The sequence below is a fragment of the Ammospiza nelsoni genome, chromosome 11, assembly GCF_027579445.1.
Source record: "Ammospiza nelsoni isolate bAmmNel1 chromosome 11, bAmmNel1.pri, whole genome shotgun sequence".
Taxonomy (NCBI): domain Eukaryota; kingdom Metazoa; phylum Chordata; class Aves; order Passeriformes; family Passerellidae; genus Ammospiza; species Ammospiza nelsoni.
Genome location: NC_080643.1, coordinates 3129791 through 3140203, shown reverse-complemented (window position 1 = coordinate 3140203; position 10413 = coordinate 3129791). Strand labels below are relative to the sequence as shown.

Genomic DNA, 10413 nt, shown 5'->3' with positions numbered 1-10413 from the left:
AATCATATTCCTATTGCCTTTGTTATGGTAATGGCAGAAACAGGCTCTTGGGGTTTTTTTTTTTAATTAAAAAAAAGGAAAATGGGTTAGGGTTTTTTTTTTTTTTAAAGATGTGTTATATTTCAGCAGCTAATGAAGAGGAAATAATGATGACTGTGCACTGTAATGTGTATTAGAGCACTAATTAGACTATAGCAGAACTGCTTACAGATATCTTTTAAACACCTGCCTGGTAATTCTCAGCCCCACGTGCTCCTGCATTCACCAGAGCAGCGGTGGGAGGACTGAGGCAACACTGAATCATGGAGCAGAGCACACATCAGCCCCCAGCTCTGTCTTTTGTTTGCCCTGCTCCCTGTATATCTGTAAGAAAAGGATCAGGTGGATCATTGAGGGCCCTTTGTGTGGGCTGGGATCTCCATTGCCCGTGGCAGGTATTGGGAAAGGGGTCAGATACATTATTTTATTTCCTTGTGACCACCCAAAGGCTGTGTGGTGTCAGGACAGGAATTCCCAGTTCAGACTCTGGTCCTGCATGTCTGTTACTCCAGAATGTTCTGTACTGTGCCTCCAGCATTCACTTATCATTGATTTAGTTGTTAGTGTGTGTTTTTGAGACCATTAGAATCCCTAAATCTGGAAATAAGTTGCCCTTCATTTTTAAAGCTGTTTTGAGTTGTCTTTTACTGCCATAAGAAACCACAAATATTTTCACTCTGTTATCTTATTTGCTTTTACATTTCTGTCAATTATGTAAATAATTGAAATCTAAAGATGGATTACAAATGTGCCCAAAATCGAGCAGACATTAGAGTTCCCAACTCAGCCACACCTGTGATTCAGCTTGATTCTCCCAACTGTTCCCAAAGGAAACCTTCCCTGAGTCCACGTTCAGGTGTTGGAGGGTGTGGAGCTGTTGGTGCCTGAGATCTGAGCACAGCCCAAATGAGGTGAGCAACTCTCATTCAAACCTTTAATTTTTTTAATCTTTGCAATGAGAATTTTCAGCAGATACACTAAATCCTGAGATAGTCACGTGTTTAAATGGAGTATGAGCACATTTTTCGTGGGATAATGCATTTAACTGTTACCAGCAATATTTTCATTCATAGGTATGTCAGATATGCTTTCCTGTCTTTTGAAATTTTTTGTAACTACCTGCAATTTCATAAAAGCCCATTTCAGGTGGCCATTGAGAGCTACAACTGATGTCATCCCCTCTGAGGGATCAGCTCTTCCTTGCACAGGTGCTGCTGCTTTGTGTAACTTCTGCTCTGAACCCTGAACGCGGCAGTAAAATTTGGGTAACCTAATGCAACCCCCACAGACAGGACAGAGCTGAGGAGGAGAAAAGTTCTGGGGAGTTCAGCTGTCCTTGGTAGGATTGGAGTCCCAGAAGAGGAAAAGATAAAAGGAGCAGGTAAGAGGTGAATGCAAGTAGCATCAGATGCCATAGGCAGGTGTGGATTTGTTGAAGGCAGAGAGAGAAAAGGAGAGAGGAGAAAAGGAGACTCTCCTTTCCTCTTCCTCCTCTTCAGCAGACCTGTGCAGGCTATGTGGCAGACGTACACATTTATACCTGCTGCAGAGGCACTCTGGGAGGCAGACACCTGGAATTTCTCAAGGTGCTTTGGGGCTGGTGGCAGAGAAAATCCCTGAGGTTTCACAGTGCCCAATATCCATTGTCCTGAAGAGATGCCCCAGGCACTGCAGACTGCCCTTGGGTGGGAGGTTTACAGGCAGAAAGTAGCAAAAAATTTCCTCCAAAAATAAGACAAGGAACTTATTTGCATACAGCAAGTAGCTAAAAAAGCCAGAACAAAGCCCCAGCAATCTTTGTCATGTTCCTCACTGGGATAAGCGACGCTCTCAGCACCAGCAGTGCTTGTGGAGGCAGCAGAGCAAAGCACAAATGCATTCAAGCAGGGGACCTGGGAGGGCAGGAGCAGAGCCTGGCAGAGCCCCAGGGGCTGCTGTGCCTGGCTGAGCAGCCTGGTGGCTCGGTGACCCACCTGCCTGTCCCCAGGGCCCTGGTGGCACTCGGGAGCCAAGCCCAGGGACCTCCAGGGCTTCTGAGAAAGGCAAACTCATCTTCCAGTGATGCTGCTGGGGCTGTGCTTCCCTTCAGCTCTGCGGGAGGGGAAGGTGAGGGGACTCGAAATGGGCATTTTAAATGCCACTGTGTGCAGCTGTGCTGGGGAATCTGAGGGGCTTTTGCTTCCACTCTCAGTGCTGGGGTGTCACTGCCTGGTGATGTGAGATGGAGAGGAGATGGAACCCTGTGCCACCTCACCAGCATGAGATAAGTGACCAGTCCAGAAGAGCTGAGCTAAAAACCCTCTGGAGGGCGTGCACTGCTTTATGGGGCTGGATCGCTCCCTCCAGGGACCCTTCCCTCCCCAGTGCATTTCAGGTGAATCCAAGGATCTTGGCTTGTATTTCTGTTTGATTGCTCACCTATCCTAAGACAATGAGCCATATCAATCTAATCACAAACCCAAACAAAGCAGCAGTCACTCCACTCCTTTATCTATTGGCAGGCAACAGCAAGCCCTCATCTCTTATCCACTCTGCATACACACAATTTTTTCTGCAGCCTTCGCCAGCACCAGGAATTCAACAGCTGAGACCAACATTTATCTCAGTAAATCCAGCATGTGTGTCTGCCCCTGCCCTGACTATTCAAACACGCTGCACATCAGAGCTGCTCGTTTGGGAGGCGATGACAAGGGTCATCATTTTATTCTTTATCTCCCGCTCCTGGATGCCAAAGCAAGGCAGGAAACAGCATCCTGGGGAGCTTGGGGGTGTGCATGACAGCCCTGCCATGCCTGGCTGTTCATCAGGGTGTCACAGGAGCATGAGGAGCAGCGGGAGGCAGAGCTGAGCATCTCCCGTGCCTGCAGCCCTGGTGCCAGCCCCTCCAGGAGCCAAAGGGCAGAATTGCCATGTCAGGTAGGACAGCTTCAGCCTGGTCAAAAATCAGCTTAATTTCTGAAGAAGAGACAGGTTTGAATTGAGTTTGAATGTCTCACACTTCCCCCAGGGCTGTGTTTTTGGGAAGAAGGCTCCGTTCGGCTGCTTTCCACTCACGCGGCATTTACGTGCCTGAAAGGATTCAGCTGTCAGAGCCTGACAAGCGCTGAAAAGCTCTTGTTAAGGTCACTGGTATCAGAGAAATGTCTCTCCTACAACATCCCAGTGAAGCAGGGCCACTGGCACTGGGAGACAGGGGCTGATATGGGGGCCCTGTGCTACAGATGGGACCGTGCCCCGCTGTCCCAGCACGGTGCCTCCTCCCAAGGAGAGCCGTGCAACTCTGCTCCAGCTAAGTGCAAAAAACCCAGCTCTAAACATCCCTGACCTTTAAATTCAGGCTGCAGCGAACAGATCTGCTGCTAACCAGGCTTGCTTTCATGTGCCTGAGCGTTCAGGGAATAGATGTAGCTTAACATGCAAATGCTGGGCTTCCTGCAGCACGCCGCTGCTTTTCAAGCTCTCTCGTTTCGTGCTGTTACCTCCATCCCTGCTGTGTCTGTGAAAAGAGCCTCTCTGAGGAAAAGTTTCCCACGGACACAAAACCTGACTGATGCTGTTAAAAAAAACCCAACAACCAGTGACTTACAGTTTAATTTGTAAATGCAGTGTCCATCTGCAGCCTGGCAGTCGGCAGCATCTCTGCTGCTGGCGTGTGGAGAAACCAGCCCCTCGCTCCCTCAGGTTTCTGGGTTGTGTTTTATATATTTGTCTTCATGTTTAAGTGAAGAAGTCCTGAATTTGTGAGCAATGAGTCCTGTCCTGCCATAGGTGTGCAGGAGAAGGTTTTCCCTCTGGAGCAGTGATGCTCCAGTGCCCTTTGATCATCTGAGCATCTCTGTGTCTGAATTCCCCTGCTCACAAAATTCAGTGTTCTACACAGAGTGGGAAACAGATATCTCTTGTCCCAGGTAACGAGCCATAAGAGAGAGAAAATGGCCTCAAGTTGTGCCAGGGGAGGTTTAGATTGGATATTAGAAGAATTTCTTCCCTGAAAGGGCTGTTAAGCCCTGGAACAGGCTGCCCAGGGCAGTGCTGGGGTCACCAGCCCTGGAGGGATTTAACAGAGGTGTACATGTGGTGCCTGGGGATGTGGTTTAGCGGTGACCTTGGCAGTGCTGGGTTAATGGTTGGACTTGATGATCTTAAAAGTCTTTTCTACCCTAAATGACTCTGTGGTTCTCTGTTCAAATGCTTTTTTTCCTTACCACCACTGAAAAATGCCCTCCAAGCCCATGTACAGCAGCTGCTGGGCAGGTTGGACTCACCAACAAATGATGTTTTCTTGGCAGTTCAAATACCTTCCTTCAACCTTTCTTGAATCCTTACAGCAACACATGAGGCATTATTGACAGGTGAAATAGACAAAATGTTCAATATTTCTCCAATTCTCTTTTTATTCTCTTCTAATTTCAATTTTTTCCCGTTAAATGCCACCAGCATATAATCCAACATTTTCAGCATAGTGTCCCTCGTAGTGTCTGCTTAAATTTATAAGCTTGTCTGGTTATTTTGGGCACAGGAGACATGGTGAATTCCACCAGCAATTTCTCTCCTTGGGAGCTGGTCCCAGCCCTTGCTGCCCCAGTAAGGGCAGTGAGTCAGGAGCAGCTTTGGGAATGGCAGGACTCACATGGCTGCACCCCAGCTGGGCTGGGACTCGAGAAAAGAGCACGTGGAATATTGGAAATTAATTGAAACTTCAGAGAAATGGGGTAAAAAATCTGAGATTTAAACTTGATTTTCAGCAACTCAGTCTTGAAGTTGTGGCTGTATGTAAGGGAGATCATTACCAGATGATCCAGGCCTGGAAATCAAACCATGGTGTCTGAAATCTGGGCTTCCATCCCAAATACACAGCTGGGTGTAAGGGAGAGTTCTGATCCACGAGGCTTCAAGAAAATCAAGAGATATTTGGTTGAAAGCCCCTGAGGAGGGGCCTGACCCTCGGTAGAAGAAATATCAATAAATGTTCTGAACTCCCCATTTTGTCTGAGTTTACCAGAGCTGGCTAAAAAAAGAGGTGAATTCTTGAGAAATATCTCGTGAAAAAGCATATCTAATTTTTTTACTGCAGTGGCCAGCCCCAGTACAATCTGTGTTATCTCTCAGGAGTTCTGTTCATAGTCTGCTGCCCAAATTGGTGGCTGCAGCTGAGGAGCTCAGAGGATGTTGAAGCAAAGCTCTTGTCTTGCTTCCCAAGCTCTGCCTGCTCCAGTCCTGCTGTTTCTGGCTGCCATTTCCCGGTCACCTGTCTGTGGTGGGAAACTTTATTTTCTTTTCCTCTTGTGCATCAAAATGGCTCCAAGAGATTCTTCTCCTCCAGGCAGGAAACTCTGGATCTTTTCAATTAGCTGCATCACAAACTGATTCCCAGCCTTGTCTCTCTTCTCTTACATGAGCTATAAAATCCCTTTTCTCCTCCCCAGCTGAACTAAAAATGGACAGTTTTTAACCTGCTTTTTACAAGCGTGTCTGCATGGTAGAAATGAGGAGTTCTGGCTTATCTTGTGTTATGTAAATATTTTTGTGCTTCCCAAACAAAGTTTTTCTTTCCCTTTGATCTGGTTTTCTTGCAGCCAGTTTAACCTCCAGAAAGAGTCAGGAGATTCACAGAGATTGCCACTGGCATTAGTCCTGAGGAAAACTGGAGAGAGAAAAGAAAACTCCAAATTACTGCTGTAAACAGCTCGTTTAGAAGTGGATGCTCACCAAGGGAAAAAGTTGTCTTTCAGTGTCCTTTCTAAGCAAATTTTTGCTTAAAATAGCTGGGACCAATATAAAAATAGCATTTGCTTAGTGTGATACAAGATGAAAGTGGTGCTTTTCTGGGGTGGTGGCTGTGCCCCAGACTTGTGCTGTGGGCAAAATCTCAGAATTACTGGAGTTATTTTATTGCTGGAGTTATTTTTATTTTTCCATACTTTCTGTGCCTAAAGTTTTCACTGATTGCTTTGGGCTGTGCTGCCAGGGGGGTGGAGCATTCCCAAAAGAAACTGATTCCAGTTTCACTGATTTCACAGAGTTATTTATTGCTAGAGTTATTTCACAGAGTTATCATACAGAGTTAGATTTCCTAATTGTAAAACTAGCACCAAGGCACCAGTACTAGAAGGAGAAAAAACCAACATATGCATTTTTATCTGTAGATAAAAATGTTCAATTCCACTTAAAAATTGTTATTATCCAAAAGATGTAGCAGTAAAGACTTTGGCAGTATTTTGGGTAGAATGACAGCAGAAGGTCTGGCTCAACTCCTGGTTCTGTGCCAGTGGCCAGGACTACCAGAATGGGTTTTATGTGGACAAAATAAATATAATATAATATAATATAATATAATATAATATAATATAATATAATATAATATAATATAATATAATATAATATAATATAATATAATATAATATAATATAATATAATATAATATAACTATATATTACATTATATATATTGTATATAATATTGCATATTATATTTTTATATAATATATAATAATACCTAAAAATTAAACATATAAATAAATATAGATTATAAAATATGAAAATAAAATCAATTTTTAGAAATATAAATATATATACATATACACATGTATAATTATTCATGTATATATTTATAAAATATATATAGATATACACAATAAAATATAATTTTATTTTTATATATAGGACATATATGATATATATAGGATATATATATGATATATATATATGATATATATAGGATATATATATGATATATATAGGATATATATTTTATATATATATGATATATATATTTTATATATATATATATATATGGGATTTATATAGGGCTTGCATATGTGTTTTCCTGGACGTTTATCAGGCCTGCTGCTAGTACCTCCTTGAATAAAAAGTGCATTTATTGTAAAAACCAACCAGCTGAAGATGTGATTGAGGTCATGGATGTGAAGGCAAGAGGAACCACAGCCCTGGGAGCTGCCTGGAGCCTCCTGGTGCCGCTGTGGAATCAGAGCCAGCAGGAAATCTTGGCAGAGTTGCTGTGCCTCAGCCCTGCCCTGGTTCAGCAGGGCTGATTGATCAGCCCGAGGCTGCAGAAATCGGGGTGAGGGATTCATTAGCCTGGGATCAGGCCCTCAGCACTGCTTGCTTGAAAATTGGTAATTAACGGTGCTTTATTTTTCACGTTTCCAAGGCAACACAAACCCCCAGGACATTGTTTTCCAGACCATGAACTGATGCTTTTGGCTGCTGCAGAAGCTCCCCCATCTCATCTGAAGCTGCTGAAAAGGTACCAGAGCCATATTATTTGTCATGATAGTCTATTTACATCCTATATCCAGAAAGTAATGATGATCAGATGGCGCTGCTGAAATGATCTGCTCTCAGTGCAGAACTCATTCAATCAGCAGAGAGCTCTGCTATTCAAATAGATAATTAGTGTTGTGACAAGGGTGACTGTAAATGCCTCCGTTTGGTGGCAATGTTAGGAAGTGTGACAAAAATTAAATTATTTGTCTGCCTTAAGCATGGCCCTCCTTGGATTGCTAATGAGGGAAATTCTTGTTAAACACATGTTCAGACTCCTTTAGAGGTGCTGGGAAAGTGATTTATTCTTTATATCATCAGGGAGGGCTTTCCCCTGTTTTCTCTGACTCTTTTTTGTGCTTTTACCTGATGTAAGAGACCCTCGCTTGTGTTCCAGCACTAACGAGAGATCCCCCAGGGACAGCAATCCCAAGGGACACCTTTCCTGCCCATCCAGACCCCATCTTGAGAAGGAATTGGCTCAGGGAGAGCCTTTGGGTGCTCCAGTCTGAGGGGAACAGTCACAGCAAACAAAACTCACCTGCAGCTCTCTCTGTCACCGTCACATTTTCTGGAAAATCCCCTTGCCCAGGATTTCTCTCCTGGGAAACTGAGAAGCCTCAGAGAAAAAGAAAACAGTATTATCTCATTTGCTTCTCCTGTGTTTTGCTGCTTTGGATTGTTTTTGGAGATTGTTTATCCAACAGGTGAATTGGTTTTACTCGTTGGCCAGTGATGCCCAAGATGTGTTGTGGCTCTGGAGTCACGAGTTTTCCATTATTATCTTTTAGCCTCCTGTCTGTACCCTTTCTCTATTCTTTAGGATAGTTTTAGTTTAGTATTCTTTAATATAAGTTTTCATTTTAGTTTAGTATTCTTTAATGTAATATAGATCATGAAATAATAAATTAGCCTTCTGAGAACATGGAGTCAGATTAATTCATTTTCTCTTCCAGAAAATGCCACAGTTCAGCATCCCAAGGACTGTAGGATTTGGGAGGATCAGGCAGCAAGGAGCTGGACTCCTCAAAAGTTTCTCTTCCCTGATGGCCATTTTTGGCTGTCCCAACTATCCCAGGAGCTGTTTTAAGTTTAAATTGTCACAGGCTGAGTGAGTGAGCATCCTGAAGTTGCATCCTTTCACAGGCTCCCATGTGATGCTTTTGATTGTTCCTTTTTCAGCCTCTGCCAGTGCCTTGATGCTCTCCCCCCACGAGGGAATTAATGGCTGGGAAGGAATGGAGAGCACAGCACGAAGAGCAGGCATGGTCCAGGCCTCACAGGACTAATTACGCTCTTAAAGGGTAAGAAAATAATCTTGGGTCCATTGGGAAGAAAGTGTCTCAGTGATGCTGCATGGGGTTACAGGCTTGTCTCCTATATTTGTGCATTTGGAAAAAAAAATAAAAGAGCCTCAAAGACACTTCCTGACCTCAAAAAGATCAGTGAGGAGTTCAAGAAAAGAAATTTAATTCCAAGTTGAGTTTATCACATCTTGACCCTTAAGGATGGAAAAAGCAAAGGAAGGATGCACATGAAGGTCCTGTGAAATTCTAATACTAAAACACTCTCATGCACAAAGTGTGAAGTCTGAAAACAGAGTTCAGACCCAGAGCAGGGTATGAATTCCAACGAGGGCACTGCAGACACTGCAGCTCAGGCTCTGCAAGAGCAGCCAAAGCAAAGCTGAGAGAGGTTTCTTTATTGAAACACCAAACAAGAGGAGAGGTGAGAGTCTCTATTGAAACACCAAACTCCAGCTCTGTGGTGCAGCTGAGAGCCAGGAGAGAGGACTGGCACCCACAGCCACTGGCACAGAGGGAAAAGCAGGGAAATGGATCCCAGATTGGTGCAGGGTTATTTGAGAGGCACAGTGGGCTGTGTTTGTGGCAAATACTCGTGCACAGACACACTGGTGCCCTCTGAGGGCATCTCCAGGGACAGTCCCCTGGCTCTGGCAGCACCTGCCAGCAGGGAAAGTGGCAGAGCTGGCACAGGACTGTCCTGGAGAGGATGCCCAGGGGTGGCAATGGGGTGTCCCACCTTCAGCCACCTCTGGGAACACTTCCAAGCCAAAGGTGAGACTTCAATAACTGCAACAGAGCTTGCTGAGGCTGCTGAGGAGGAGTTCACAGAATGATCATGCTGGAAGAGATCTTCAAGATCATTGAGTCCAGCCCCAACAGCTCAGCTGAAAGGTGCCTGTGCTCAGCTGGGCACTGACACAGCCAGAGCACACAGCCTCGAGCTGTGCCAAGGGAAATACAGGTTGGATAGCAGGGAAACGTTTTTACAGAAAGGTGATAAAGTTCTGGAATGGCTGCCCAGGGAGGTGGTGCAGTCCCCATCCCTGGGTGTGTTTAACAAAGCCTGGATGTGGCACTGGGTGCCAGGGCTGAGTTAAGGAGTTAAGGGGTTGGGGCTGGGTTGGACTCCATGATCTTGGAGGTCTCTTCCAACCCTGCAATTCTGTGAGCTCAGCCTGGAAAACGAGACACTCTGTCCCTGTCCCTGGGCTGCTCCCTCTCCCCAGGGCCCCAGGCTGTGAGCTGTGGCATTGTCAGGAAATCCCTTTTCCCAGAGCTGCTGCAGGAGCTCCCCATCCATCCCTGCAGCTCCCAGGTTCCAAGGGCCTCTCTCCATCCATCCATCCATCCATCCATCCATCCATCCATCCATCCATCCATCCATCCATCCATCCATCCGTCCGTCCGTCCATCCGTCCATCCATCCGTCCATCAGCCCTGATAAAGCAGCAGGAGGTGCACTCAGGTCTGTCTGTGCTGAACACATCCCCTTTTATTGATTTGCAGGAGTTCACAGCATTAGCATAAAACAATCCAGGCGGTTGTTTCCCCTAAGAGAGCTAGGGCCTGTTTACAAACTCATTTTATTTTCACAATATTCCATTGTTATTTATTTCAGGCAGAGCTGTCAGATGAATGCACTCCCTCATGCTGGACAGCTTGCTTTATTGCCTGTTATTAAGACATAACAGATATAACCTGACAGGCACTGCCCACATCTGCCTGCCACCACTGAAAGGCAAATTAAGTAGAAAATAGAGATCTCCAATATTTCTTTGGCCTGA

The 10413-nt window shown here is 45.0% G+C and overlaps 1 long non-coding RNA gene across 1 annotated transcript; it reads left to right on the top strand.

Moving 5' to 3' along the window:
• Window positions 1–868: 868 nt before the first annotated feature.
• Window positions 869–7281, top strand: LOC132078193 (uncharacterized). The gene is made up of 3 exons (XR_009419235.1): window positions 869–950; window positions 1328–1420; window positions 7210–7281. It is a non-coding gene; the product is annotated as an uncharacterized LOC132078193 (long non-coding RNA).
• Window positions 7282–10413: the final 3132 nt, after the last annotated feature.